Genomic DNA, 15,256 nt, shown 5'->3' with positions numbered 1-15,256 from the left:
TAAACTAACATTAATAATTCAAATTCAAAATGTTATTTGCTTTTAATTTATGTCATTATGTCCTTTTTGAGCAATCTTCTTATATTAGACCAATATGTCAAGTCTGCCTAGGAAAAGCAATTATTATAACAGCAAACTCAAAATTGGAGTAAAAATGAACAAACTAGGCTATAAATACTTTGTATTGTAGGCTTGGATTATTATATTATTATATAGCCTAGTGTTTATTTACAGATAGACAGTCAAAAAGATAAATTAATCAATATTTTATTTATAACAGGGCTTTATTTATTTATAATAACACACCACAGATCCTCAAGAAACAGTAACAAAAACAGTGACAGAAATGTCAGAAATAGCGTATGGGTCTGTCACGTGTTTAAGGAACGACTCAAAACCCGAAAGACTTTGAAATGAACTAATCAGTTCTCTTTCCGGCTCAGAATGCATTGGTTTAGCATGGGACTGCCTGTCATGTCATTAAGGAATGACTTAAACCCGAAGACTTGTCAGACAAGAGGTGAGGTGAGCTTAATAAGCTTGTCATAAACTGAAGACCCAGGTAATGAATTAATAATTTCTGAATCTTATAGCATTGTAGTTTTGTATTGTTTGTAGTGGGATCAATGTTTGCATAAGTAGTAGATGTGTTGGGGAAGTAACACGTAATATTTTAATTACATTTTGCTAAAATGAACGAAATGACTCGAAAAAAGATTCGTTCATTTTGTTGAACGAGACTCAAAAGTCAGAGTCAGTAAAATGATCCGAACTTCCCATCACTACTGTGTATTTGGACATAGCCTACTCATTTGACTCATTTGCTTACTATACAATAGTAGACATACATAGAATACGTTTTCACTGCTGTGGCGGATAATTTAAATATGCGTGTGTTATAGTGTGCAAGATTTGAAAGCTATGCCAGATTTTAAGTGAACCACGATACATTTCCTTTGGTTGCTCAAAAGTATGGCTTTAGAATGACAATGCATTCATTGCCATTCCAGTGAAGAAACTGGACTGACTGGTGAGTGGCCTAATGATGACAGAATGTTTATTTTTGGGTGAGAAATGATCGTAAAGACAAGTTTCCTATTCAAAAATTGTACTGTAGTTGGACGGGCCATAAACAAAACATACTTGGTATTCTCGACGGGGGCGTCTACACAACACACGTCATGCGTGTTACGTGTTCTGTCCATAGACTGTAAAAAAAATATGGACGTAGCGTCCGTGACGTCACCCATAGAGTTCTGAACATAGACAGTAAAAGAAATGGACACAGCGACCCCATTGGAACTCAATTGAGACAAGTGAAGCCCATTTTTAGCGATTTTTAGCACTTCCGTTTCTGACACGCAGACTCAAACTAAGCTTGATGACGTCAGCAACCTGTCTGACAGATGTAAATCTTCTAGTAGCTGTGCGTACAAACTGCCATCGTTAATCTTGCAGAGACGGCGAGCTTGAGCGGGGAGTTCTTTGGCGTGAGTGAGCAGGAGTAAGTATTCTGATTAATTATTTTGTATAGTATTTTAAAATGTAACGCCAGTACGCCATATTAAGTTAATGCATACTATTGCCTGCGAGCTTCTCCTCCTGTCTGTACGGTAATTTCTCTACTGTGCGACAGAGAGTCGAGTGGTTATGACGCAATCGTTAGCCTATTTTTACAAAAACTGTTTCTACGGGGCCATAATGTAACATAGAAGGTAATGGAGCCCTTTATACATTGTCGTGTATCTTTAGAAATAAATAATGGACAAATGGAGTCTTTAAACGCCTCAGATGTAAAGTTATTCGCTGTCAAAGTGACGCCAAAATGAATGGGAGTCAATGGGATGCTAACGCAAGTGAAGTTCTGCTACAAGATGGCGGCACGCGGCCGACTTCAACTTCCGGTCGACTTCCTTGGGCAATGGTTCTGAACAGCAGTTTTGAAGCGTAGCAGTTAGCTGCGCGTCACCGCACGTCACTCCCGGATAACTGAAAATGGGCAAAGAGGCGGGGAAGTGGTTTGAGCTGATATGACTGGTTGCTGAAACCACGCCCGCCTAGCTCGACGTGACCATGTTAGCAAGCAAAGGAGCTATCTATCTAGATACTATCTAAAATATTAATGAAGATAAGTTTTATCATCAGAACGTTCTAAAAGTTTACTGTCAATCTACGGTGTTTCTTTAAGATATAGATGCTCCAACACCAGTAGTGTTGGGTGTGCAAATAACAACATGGAAAATCAAATGGGACTTCATACCTTTATAATGAAATAGAGATCTCGAGATGAATCCAATCTGTGGCACTTGGGTAAAATATGAGTGTCCATTGCAAAAAAACATTTCACATTTCTTCTGAATGATCTGCTCTCTGCCATCGTTCTACAAGAATGCAATCTGAGCAGCGTTTATGTTGTTAAACTGTATACGATCGTATCTAACAAACAAATGAGCCGTGTCCAAAGTATATTTTTTTCAAAATAGTGCAGCAGTTTTAGTTATAATATCCAAGCAGTGCTGTCAGAGTTGTATATCCTCCTGGTATTGTCATTGTAGTAAATCTCACAACCAAAACTTTCAGCCAATGCCACGATCCAACAATGTGTGTTCTGTGTCTCTTCCGCATGCATGCACATCTACACAGACACACATCAGTCTCGAATATTATGCAGCAAGCCATATTTTATAATTGTATAAAATAATCTAGAAAAAAAGCACAAAAACGGCTGAGAAGCCAAATTCAGCGGCATCTGAGGTAACATGACGGCTCACAGACAGCAGCGCAATCTACCTGTCACTCAAGTGACCACGCCCTTAATTATGCAGAACTTTAATGCTGCGTTCACACCGAACGCGTCTGGGGCGTCTGAGGCGTCTGATTTACATGTTAAGTCAATGTAAACGCGCGTCTAGGTGTCCTGCGGCGCGAATCAAGCGTCTAGCGCGGCGCGAATCGGCCGTTGACGCGCGAATGGCGCGGCGCGAATTGAGCGTTCACGCGGCTGACGCGCGAATTGAGCGTCTGACGCCCAAACGCCCGAGTTGAAAAATCTGAACTTTGGCGTAAATTCGCGGCGCGTTAACCAATCAGGGACTCTGCTTTGGTAGTAACGTGTTTATGATGTGATCAGCGGTGGAGACCAGAACAAAGATGTCGCTGCCACCCTGAGCTCTATGATGTGTCATTATATTTTTATCGAGACAGGAATAAAAAGGACCTTGCCTGGAAAAGAATAAGCGAAGAAATCGGACAATCTGGTTAGTTGTAAAACTTTTTGCATGATTTTAGCCGTTGATACTAGCCCACCTTCAAAATCCGGCCGGCATAACCGAGTTAAATTGCCGCTACAGGTTTCCATCTGACGAGATTATGTGTTTATTCAGAGGATCTGTGCAGAAAGACATGAAAGCCCCTCCCATGACGCGAATTCGCGTCTGAACACACTTTGTTTAGACGCGCGAATTGAGCGAATTTTACGCGCGTCCGAAGCGTCTGACTTCAAAATGTTCAAGCGTCCAACTAGACGCGTCTGGCGCGAATTTGACGCCCCAGACGCGTTCGGTGTGAACGCAGCATAAGGCTTAATATAATTTAAACGGATAAGTTATAAAAAAATTCACCCCCCTCAGAGTTGTCATGAAGGGCAAAAATAGCAGTATAGACCAAAACCACAATTTGAACCAACTTGTAAACATGTTTTTTTCTGCTATAAACTTGGCCAATTTAACATGGGACTCTATGAGATTCTGCTCTCTTTTGGAGCCTGTCCCTAGCGGCCAGTCAATGAATCGCAGTTTAAGTTACTTCCGTATTGGCTTCACGAGAGAAAGGGGGAGGTTGCCGCTTGGTTCTGTCTGTAGAGTTGTAGTTTTTCTTTACAAAAGCTGTGTCCCAATTCAGGTGCCGCGCACTTCGAAGTGAAAGGGGTGGGGTTTTGGAGTGTAGGGTTGCCAGGTCTGCGCAACAAAACCATCCCAAAAGTAGTGTAATCACATCACAGTGTAAAAGTATCCCAATCCCAGACGTGGCAACAGTGAGCCGAGCGCATAGTCCGAGCGTCGTTACATGGCTAGCGGCTGTGTGACAGACAGCTGACAGTTGATGTTTGTGTGCATTTTAAAGTTTTATGACTTTCTATTGTGTTTTGACACGTTCACTGCCGACGTCGGGACACTAGACCAAAATATGTATGGTTAAACTATGTAATGTTAGTTTTATATCGTTAGCAAGTTAACCTTGTTTGTTTGTTTTTTATGTTAAATGAAATGTTAATTTGGAAAATATATACATTCATATTTATACATTTACTCTGTATTTAAGTTTGAATTAAAAGTACAGTACTTTAGGATTTTATTCAACTGCACTCCATCTCAGAGACAGATATTGCATTTATGAACTGACTTGGACATCACGGATATTACAGTTTGATTGGTGAAACCGGGGCATTGCTTACATTTATTTGAATTCACACCTGAACTCCTGTCGTCACTGGCGCGCAATGAACTGTGGGATAGTGTAGACCGCGAAGTGTCTTGAGATGGGCGCTTCATTCCACTGGGAAACGGAGAGGGTGCACTTGAAGTCGCTCTCGAATTACGTCATCCCTCCTCGCGCCGCGGTGAATCCAGTGCCCAAGGAAGTCGACCGGAAGTTGAAGTCGGCCGGGTGCCGCCATCTTGTAGCAGAACTTCACTTGCGTTAGCATCCCCATTGACTCCCATTCATTTTGGCGTCACTTTGACAGTGAATAACTTTACATCTGAGGTGTTTAAAGACTCCATTTGTCTATTATTTATTTCTAAACATACACGACAATGTATAAAGGGCTCCATTACCTTCTATGTTACATTATGGCCCCGTAGAAACAGTTTTTGTAAAAATAAGCTAACGATTGCGTCATAACCACTCGACTCTCTGTCGCACAGTAGAGAAATTACCGTACAGACAGGAGGAGAAGCTCGCAGGCAATAGTATGCATTAACTTAATATGGCGTACTGGCGTTACATTTTAAAATACTATACAAAATAATTAATCAGAATACTTACTCCTGCTCACTCACGCCAAAGAACTCCCCGCTCAAGCTCGCCGTCTCTGCAAGATTAACGATGGCAGTTTGCACGCACAGCTACTAGAAGAATTACATCTGTCAGACAGGTTGCAGACGTCATCAAGCTTAGTGTGAGTCTGCGCGTCAGAAACGGAAGTGCTAAAAATCGCTAAAAATGGGCTTCACTTGACTCAATTGAGTTCCAATGGGGTCGCTGTGTCCATTTCTTTTACTGTCTATGGGTGAATCGCACTTCAAAGGACGCTTTTTTCCCCGTTTTCTCAAGAACAGAATACAGTGCATAAAAATGTGTCGATATAAATATTATTTAAATGTCACTTTGTCAATGAAACAGCCTAATTTCTGTACATTTTTTTTTTTAAGTTGGCAAATGCATTTGTAAATGAGTTGGAGTAATTTCTGTTAAACATTTTTTTACATATGTTCACATGTGTAAATAAAAGAGAATTGTTCTGTTCATTGTTTATTTCTTTGTAATTTTAAATGAAACATTATACGTAGGCCTATATAATTTTTTCATCATGTTTTTACATTATACATCGTTCTAAAGCTACATTACATAAAGTAGCCTACCTTTTACAACTACATACAACAGAACTTAGATTTAACATCAGAAAAATAGCATAACATTTTAAATCATCAATATATAAAACAGAACAAAACATCTTTCATTCGGCTGAGAAAGGAGACGCTGGTGGAGCGTATTATATAAATATATAAAAATCAAATATTTGAACATACAAAACAGATCTATGGCCCATTCAAATTTTGTCTTGGTCATAGCTTTAAAATTCTCGCCTGTTACAAATAGACATGCTCAGCAGGTATATTTTAAGATGTCAGTGCAAGTTTCTTTTAGTTAAAACAACTGACAGTTAACATTTCATTTAACATAAAAACAAACAAGGTTAACTAGTTGCTAACGATATTAAACTAAACTAACATTATATAGTTTAACCATACATATTTTGGTCCAGTGTCCTGTCATCTTCGGCAGTGAAGCATGTCAAAACCCCATAAAGTCATAAAACTTTAAAACGCACACAAACATCAGCTGTCTGTCACACAGCCGCTAGCTATGTAACGACGCTCGGCTCATTGTTGCCACGTCTGGGATTGGGATACTTTTACACTGTGCTGTGATTACACTACGTTTGGGATGGTTTTGTTGCGCAGACCTGGCAACCCTCCACTCCAAAACCCCACCCCTTCATGCACTTCGAAGTGCGCGGCACCTGAATTGGGACACAGCTTAAGTGTCATCGCGTGTCATTGGCCTGTAATACAGCGGTTTTATCATTTTCGCGGATCCGTGTGAACGGATCGTTTTGACAATGTTGTTGTCTGTACGCAAAAAAAACCCCTCTCCTTTTTAGTAGGAGTAGTGGGACGGTTCGCTGTAAAAAAAAAAAAAAAAAAAAACGAACAGTTCGGTTCTCCACCCACGGTTCGGCACGCGCTTGCACCGCAGTTCATCCCAAATCTACGGAGCCCCTAAAGGGACATGGTGGTAGAAAAAAAAAATGGGAAGGAAATTTTACTTGGTGGTGAAAAAAAATTTGGGATGGGAGGAATTTTTTTTTTTCAAATCTTTTGCGTTCCCTCGCAAAGATTGCGTTATCTCCAAGCGGCAACCTCCCCCTTTCTCTCGTGAAGCCAATACGGAAGTAACTTAAACTGCGATTCATCGACTGGCCGCTAGGGACAGGCTCCAAAAGAGAGCAGAATCTCATAGAGTCCCATGTTAAATTGGCCAAGTTTATAGCAGAAAAAAACATGTTTTCAAGTTGGTTCAAATTGTGGTTTTGGTCTATACTGCTATTTTTGCCCTTCATGACAACTCTGAGGGGGGTGAATTTTTTTATAACTTATCCGTTTAAATTATATTAAGCCTTAAAGTTCTGCATAATTAAGGGCGTGGTCACTTGAGTGACAGGTAGATTGCGCTGCTGTCTGAGCCGTCATGTTACCTCAGCTGCCGCCGAATTTGGCATCTCAGCCGTTTTTGTGCTTTTTTCTCGATTATTTTATACAATTATAAAATATGGCTTGCTGCATAATATTCGAGACTGATGTGTGTCTGTGTAGATGCGCATGCATGGGGAAGAGACACAGAACACACGTTGTCGGATCGTGGCATTGGCTGAAAGTTTTGATTGTGAGATTTACTACAATGACAATGGCGGGAGGATATCAAAATCCGACAGCACTGCTTGGATATTATAACTAAAACTGCTGCACTATTTTGAAAAAAAATATACTTTGGACACGGTCTCATTTGTTTGTTAGATACGATCGTATACAGTTTTATAACATAAAGGCTGCTCATTGCATCCTTTCTTGAAGAACGATGACAGAGAGCAGATCATTCAGAAGAAATGTGAAATGTTTTTTTGTTTTGCAATGGACACTCATATTTTACCCAAGTGCCACAGATTGGATTCATCTCGCGATCTCTATTTCATTATAAAGGTATGAAGTCCAATTTGATTATTTCATGTTGTTATTTGCACAACCAACACTACTGGTGTTGGAGCATCTATATCTTAAAAAACACCGTAGATTGACAGTAAACCTTTAGAACGTTCTGATGATAAAACTTATCTTCATTAATATTTTAGATCGTATCTAAGATAGATAGATAGCTCCTTTGCTGCTAACATGGTCACGTCGAGCTAGGCGGGCGTGGTTACAGCAACCAGTCATATCAGCTCAAACCACCTCCCCGCCTCTTTGCCCATTTTCAGTTATCCGGGAGTGACGTGCGGTGACGCGCAGCTAAGATGGCCGCGGCCTCATTTAGGCGTCAAAACTGCTGTTCAGAACTCTATGGGTGACGTCACGGACGCTACGTCCATATTTTTTTACAGTCTATGGTTATCTCGCAAAGATGTTTTGCGTTCCCTCGCAAAGATTGCGTTCCCTCGCAAAGATGTTTTGCGTTCCCTCGCAAAGATGTTTTGCGTTCCCTCGCAAAGATGTTTTGCGTTCCCTCGCAAAGATGTTTTGCCGTTCCCTCGCAAAGATGTTTTGCCGTTCCCTCGCAAAGATGATTTGCCGTTCCTCGCAAAGATGATTTGCCGTTCCTCGCAAAGATGTTTTGCGTTCCCTCGCAAAGATGTTTTGCGTTCCCTCGCAAAGATGTTTTGCGTTCCCTCGCAAAGATTGCGTTCCCTCGCAAAGATGTTTTGCGTTCCCACGCAAAGATGTTTGCTTTCCCTCGCAAAGTTATAATCGTTCCCTTGCTGTGAGCTCGGACAAACACTTCCTCTTTAATGTCCCGCTGGCTGGCAGTAGTGTTTTAGTTAGTAACATACGTTAATAATGCACACAAATAATGAGAGTAACTCATAGAGTTTGAACTTGTTGGACTCAAAAATGAATGCAGTCAGTGCTTATGTCAAGCAGTTCGGTTGGTAATATATTCACAGATTCGAGCTTCCCGGATTTATAACTCGTGAGCTAAACGTTGTTAAAACACAAATGCAGCTACTTCCAATCATAGTAGCCTAGACAACAAGCTACAACAACCCAATTTTCCTAAAATGTGTTTTATAATAAATTGGTATCTAAGAGCAGGCGGCGGAGATACACGCCTGAAGGGACCGTCTGAAAAGTGCAAAACCCGAAACCCTTTTGCTCATTTTATATTACGAAAAATACTCAATAACTTCACTGTAACACACTGTACTGGCACCAAATTCAGTTCATACATCACTGCTCTCCTGCTGGTTATAGGTACTACAACACTTAGTTTGGCAAGTAGCACTTAAAGGCTTTCTTTACACAAATGATGTTGGTACACAGCTTACATACAACAGCTTTTGCATGATAATGGCTTACTGGATTTGATGGCATTACAATTTATTTAATATTTTTACTAATAACAGTGAAGTTATTATTATATTATTTTATTTAATAATTAATAATCATAAACGTTATGCTTTTTAAAAAAAAAATCAAACTAAGTGTTGGGTTTTGCACTTTTCAGACGGTCCCTTCAGGCGTGTATCTCCGCCGCCTGCTCATAAGAGACCAATTTATTATAAAACGCATTTGAGGAAAATTGGGTTGTTGTAGCTTGTTGTCTAGGTTACTATGATTGGAAGTAGCTTCATTTGTGTTTTTAACAACGTTTAGCTCACGAGTTACTAATCCGGGAAGCTCGAATCTGTGAATATATTGCCAACTGAACTGCTTGACATAAGCACTGACTGCATTTCTTCATTTTTGAGTCCAACAAGTTCAAACTCTATGAGCCGCGCATTATTTGTGTGCATTATTAACGTATGTTACTAACTGAAACACTACTGCCAGCCAGCGGGACATTAAAGAGGAAGTGTTTGTCCGAGCTCACAGCAAGGGAACGCAAACATCTTTGCGTGGGAACGCAAAACATCTTTGGGAGGGAACGCAATCATTGCAAGGGAACGCAAAACATCTTTGCGAGGGAACGCAAAATATCTTTGCAAGGGAACGCAAAATATCTTTGCAAGGGAACGCAATCTTTGCGAGGGAACGCAAAATATTTGAAAAAAAAAAAAAAAATTCCTCCCATCCCAAATTTTTTTCCACCACCACGTAAAATTTCCTTCCTTCCCATTTTTTTTTCTACCACCATGTCCCTTTAGGGGCTCCGTACAAATCTGACGACGCATCTACAAAATTGTTTGTGCAAAACAGGTTTTCTTCTTCATCTGTTTTTTGGCGCATTGCATCCTGTGTTCATATCGCCACCTACTTTTGCTGTTATGCAGTCATGATTTATTTTTTAATCAAATTCTTCCTTGTTTTTGCTCTTTTCTAGTTTTTCCACATATACTTACACATCTAATTAAATATTCATACTTACATAATTTATTGATGCTCTAGGCGTTTCTCAATGTCAAGGAAGGATCCTCGGAAGCCAGAATTTCGAGGATGCTACGTCATCGACGTCTGTCAAAGGACTGTTCCAATGTCGAGGATCCTCGGAATTTCAAACAAGGACTGAGTCCTTCGTTCGAAAAATATCCCATACACAGGAAATGCATATGTGTAGCCTTCGTACTCTTCGCGCTCTATAATCACCCACAATCCTATGCGCGCAGCTTTGCGATCTTGTTCAAAAATGTTTAAAAAAATGTTGGACGTTAGCGGGCAATATGCTTTCAAATGTAAGTATATTTACATCACCAAACATTTGTTATAACTGTAGTAAATATGTCAGATAAATAAAGTTTAATGTTTAAATGCCAGTACAAATTACTACCGTACTGATATTATAAATTATACAAATACAAATTACGTTATTGATGGCTAACTGAACCGGACCGTCATTTAACAATTGTTAGCTTGGTTGCCGTCACCGGCATTTCCTTTATAAATAGTTAAGTTGTCCAAAGTAATTTAACGTTAATATTATACCATTATACCATTCACAGCGTTATTCATAGCTTTCTCGTCTTTTTTAACAGGGTCCAAGGAACAAACAGAGGCGTTCATACGTCTCCGTGTAGAAAACAAGCAGCTGTTTACCGGGGGGGGGGGGGGGGGGGGTAATGACGCAATGACGTGCACTTGCTAGTCTGTTCCATTTATGTGTTCTCTGAATGCTAAAGAGGAGCCTCGCCTAGCCTCTGAAGGAAGTGACTTGGAAGGACCAGTCCTTCCAAGGAAGTATCCTTGACATTGAGAAACGCCTTCTGTCTATCCTATTCCTTCTTCCCAAGGCGCTGCGTGTTCAGCTCCTCCAGACTAATTCTATGGTCTCCTAAGATTCAGAATATACTAGAGCATCCGCGTTCTATATTTAAATCCTTTCACTTAACCCAGTAGTATATATATTTAATTAATATCCTGTATACAACTCTATTAAAATCATATCCTAATACCCGTACTGTTTTGAATGGGAGAAAGTGCAACGAGCAATATGGCGGAATAAGTCCCGCCTTCTAAATAAGAGCCAATCGCCGATTGGTACAGTCATCGCGTCACCGAACGCAGCGGCCATTAGAAGCTTCGGTTTCAGTCAGACGCGCGCCTCCGAAATGAGGCACAAGAGGATTTAGGACTTTTAGGCATTTAGGACTGCGTATGCGCATTAGCTTGATCCAGCCTGAATAATTCCGTTTTTTTTGGTCATGATTCGAGTGTTTAGAAACAATTTGAGGCAGTTGTTGTCAGATTTCATTGGTGATTTCAAATATGAAATTTAATCGAAAGCTTGGCAAACAGCTTTGGAAAATTTGATTTTTTCCCCATTCAAAGAGATAGGAGCTGCACTTGAATGCCCGAGAGGAGTTTCAAAGATGGCCGCCGAGTGAAATGACTTGTTTTAAAGGGACTTTGGTAACGTCAAAGAATATACTCTTTGGTAACGTCTAGCAGCACGCTGTTGTTGTTTCGTTCAAACATTATGGAACTAGCAAACTTTGGGACAAACGAGAAATAAAAGGAGGAACAATATCGGCGTGGCCTTTCCGAGATTGTGACAGTTTTGACTTAACAGAGCTCGACGCCGCTCTTGCACATTATTAGACAAGGTAAGCAAATGTAGGCTACATAAGACGAATCAATGTTATATAGCACAACACGATGAAATGTTAGAATATCATCAGTATGATATTCTAATGTTGATCTAGCTTACTGTTAAGTCTCATACAGCCAACAAACTAATACATAGAAAAACATTACAACTTTCAACACACTCAAATGCGGTTTAGTATGACGCCTTGCTTTATACCGCAGTCATGTTAAAAACATGAATGCATTCACTCATCCATAAACATTATTAGATCTATCGGTATGACAAGTTCCATGAGCCCACACTCATTCACTGCGTCATCAATCTACGCCTTTGTTATTGTTTTGAAGAGTTTAGCGACCCCTATAGGCGAAAAAACATACTGTGCCTTTAAGAGAAAAACAAGATAGCCAACCCAAGTGTATCAGTATCAGTGTACTGGATCTGTGAATAATGTCTTAATGGGACAGCAGTCTAATATTCCTGCTCTATGTGTTTTAATGTTAATCAAAGGACAAAGAAATCACTCTTGATTGAATATGTAACTTCAATGAAATTGTAACTTAATGTTTCAACTCTAATTATTCATAGAAGTTTATATGAAGTGCTATTTTATATTTGATTACTTTGTTCAATTTCTGTACCAGAAAGCTGTTAGATACCTGAAAAACCTGTACAGCATTTTTTATTTTATTTGTATCTTATCTCTGTATTAATTAATTAATCTGTTTGTAGTTAGATTGTTTTTATTTTCTTTATCTTAATTTGACAATTGTACTTTTTTTTTTTTTTTACTGATCATAGCAAATACCGAACTGTACAGAAACCGTGACAATAAAAATGGGATACAAACCGTTCCACCCCTAGGAGTAAATGTACCCTTCTTCCACAACAGCGACATCATCTTGTCTTGTCATTAAAGTAGCTAATGCATGTTGAAATGGTAGGTGGCATGACCAAAATCTTATATCACGATATGATTAATTTTATTTCACGATAACAATATATGTCACAACATAGTAATAAAGTAATCAAATGTATTAAAAAACACTGTGTGGTCTTCACTGTGTAAATTAAATATACATTTATTCTTAATAAAGTTACAAAAAGTGATTTAGTGAAGAGCTTTCTTTTGTTGTTTGATTAACATGAATGACAGACCGCAGGAATAATAGGCTGCTGTCACTTTAAGAGCTGCTCGTATGTTTAATTAAGGAATAAATGACTGTATTTACTAGGATACTTGCAGAGAGGCATTTTGACACATGTAAGTGTGTATATTTAACCGTTCAAGGCCAATAAAGCAGCAAAAATAACCATTCAGTTCACACGCTCTCACTGAGCAGCAGCTTAACGTGTGCGCGTCTCTCAGACAGCCTATAGTGAAATTAGTTCTGTTTTGCTGCCTATTGCACTTCAATAGGTTAAAATCACTTAATTTTAAACCACAATGCTTAGAAAAAGCATGCAGACGATAAGCTTTGGTGACCACGCATGCGACACAGCAACGTCATGTGATCATAACGGCAATAGTCTAAAATCTCTTCTGGTTGACACATTTATACCAGTTAAGCGTGTCTACTTATATATCGCCCTCCCCTATTAACACGAATAATCATCACTTAGGACCATTTGCCAAGGCTGTGAATTAGAGGTAAAAATGTTGTAAATAATGTTCAGTTTCTTACACAGACCGTTCGTTTAACTTCTTAAAACCTTGATGTATTGTCAGGAGCCACGGGTATTAATTTAGTTTTGTTTGCATATATTTTTTTGAATCTCAAAGTGATGGCACCCATTGACTTCCATTATATGAATCACTGAGGACCACGGTTTCAGCTAAAAATCTTCTTTACTGTTCTACTGAAGAAAAAAAGTCTCCTACATCTTGGATGGCCTGAGGGTGAGTAAATTGACAGCAAATTTTCATTTTGGATGAACTATTTCTTTAGTCTTTGGTAGAAGAGAGAAAAAAATATTGCTGATTCTCTTATGAGAAGTGAATCGCAGTTTCTCTGTGTTTCAAGGCATGTGATTGGCTGTTCGCTAATGTTACACTTTCATGTGCATGCGCATATGAACTCAGGATCAAAGCCTGAGTTGACAGAGAAAGTTGATGATGAGCATCATGGTACCAGCAAAGCCTGATTGGATCGGATTGGTTTTGTCAATTCAAAACTAATCCTGTAACCCTGAATTTGTTCATCTACCACCATGATATAAGCCCCTGGTGTCCTCCATGAGTTCTGTTCTTTCCAACAACAAAATACTTGAATGTGACGAGCTCATAACCTAATCACGACTTCAGAAGTGGGAAGTAGGAAATTTCCAATAGTGCAAAAGGCAGCATTAGTTTTACTCAGAATTTGACACTGTACATAGAAATATAAGTATTTTTGTCTAATTATTTGCATGTTGTTGTTGCAGGAAATCTTTAGATTGTATAAGTCTATCAGTGCGTGGCAGTGTATATTCTTATTTTTGTCTCTATATTTTAATCATGTTAAGCATTTTTATTTTCTGTGAGTGACCTAGAGTCCTAGTTAAATTCAGTCTGTATGATAGAATTTATTGTTTTAAATGCAGTAATGCAATTACAGCACAAGGGGGCAGAAAAGGACAATTTAAAATATCACAAATCCTTGTGGCATCTCAGTACCTGAATCTAAACCAGTTAGTAACTTCAAGAAACATAGATAACAGATATTCACAATCAAACAGGCCCAGAGACATAGGGAGTCAGGGTTTGTCTATGTTGAAGGGTCCAAATGTTGTCACAAGAATAGTAAAACCTGAATTCCTGTGGACTGTGGTGTCTTACCTTGATAAACATAATGCATTAACAAAAATGTAAACATGTGTTAGGTTAGGTTTAGGGTGAAGGGATGAAAATATCACATAAGAATAAAATCAATAGAAGTAAATGGAAAGTCCCCACCATAATAGATGAACACCTTTGTATGTCAGTGACAGTGAACAATAATGCTTTGGACAATAACAGATTACAGTCATTAAGGAACTAACTTGATAAACGGTGTTAAATCTACCGTTCATGTAACACATATTTGACAAAAATTCTAAATATGAAAGTTAAATTGTATTTGGAAAGAGATTTTCTATTTGCTGTGTAGGCTGTTGTTGTATATGTGCCAAATAGACTCTTTGATCACTTTGATAAGTTTAATAAACTTTCACTGCGTCATTGTGAGTGTCTGTATTAAAAAGAGCTGTGGAGGAAGGCAGGTCTCTCAGGGTCATGCTTTAAAGCATCTGTCCTTTTTCTCTCTTCCACTTTGCTCTTGTTTGTCCACTCCAATTGGTGATATTATTTTGAGCAGCAGTTTTCTCCACAGTCTGACCATTATTGATAACATTGATCATCGATAACCCACAAATTTGCATGAAAGTTACTGGCTGGATACATTCATTTGGCTATAGCTCTTGACAGTTTATTATTATATAAAAATTCTATTTTTTAAAAAAGAAGCTCAGCATTGCATTGTCCTTTTATAATGGAAAAAATGAGATATATCAAAAAAAGTTTTTCTCAGCTCTGTTGATGTGTGAATCACCAATGAGGAAAAGAACTCTGAAACATCACTGTGTCAGACAGGAACTGCTTTACGATTGGTTATAGATGGAAATACTGAGGTGGGGAAATGTCAGTCTTGATATTTGGGGG

This window comes from Megalobrama amblycephala, linkage group LG5 (genome assembly GCF_018812025.1).
Source record: "Megalobrama amblycephala isolate DHTTF-2021 linkage group LG5, ASM1881202v1, whole genome shotgun sequence".
Taxonomy (NCBI): domain Eukaryota; kingdom Metazoa; phylum Chordata; class Actinopteri; order Cypriniformes; family Xenocyprididae; genus Megalobrama; species Megalobrama amblycephala.
The sequence above is the reverse complement of the archived record's forward strand: the minus strand, read 5'-3'. Positions refer to the sequence as shown.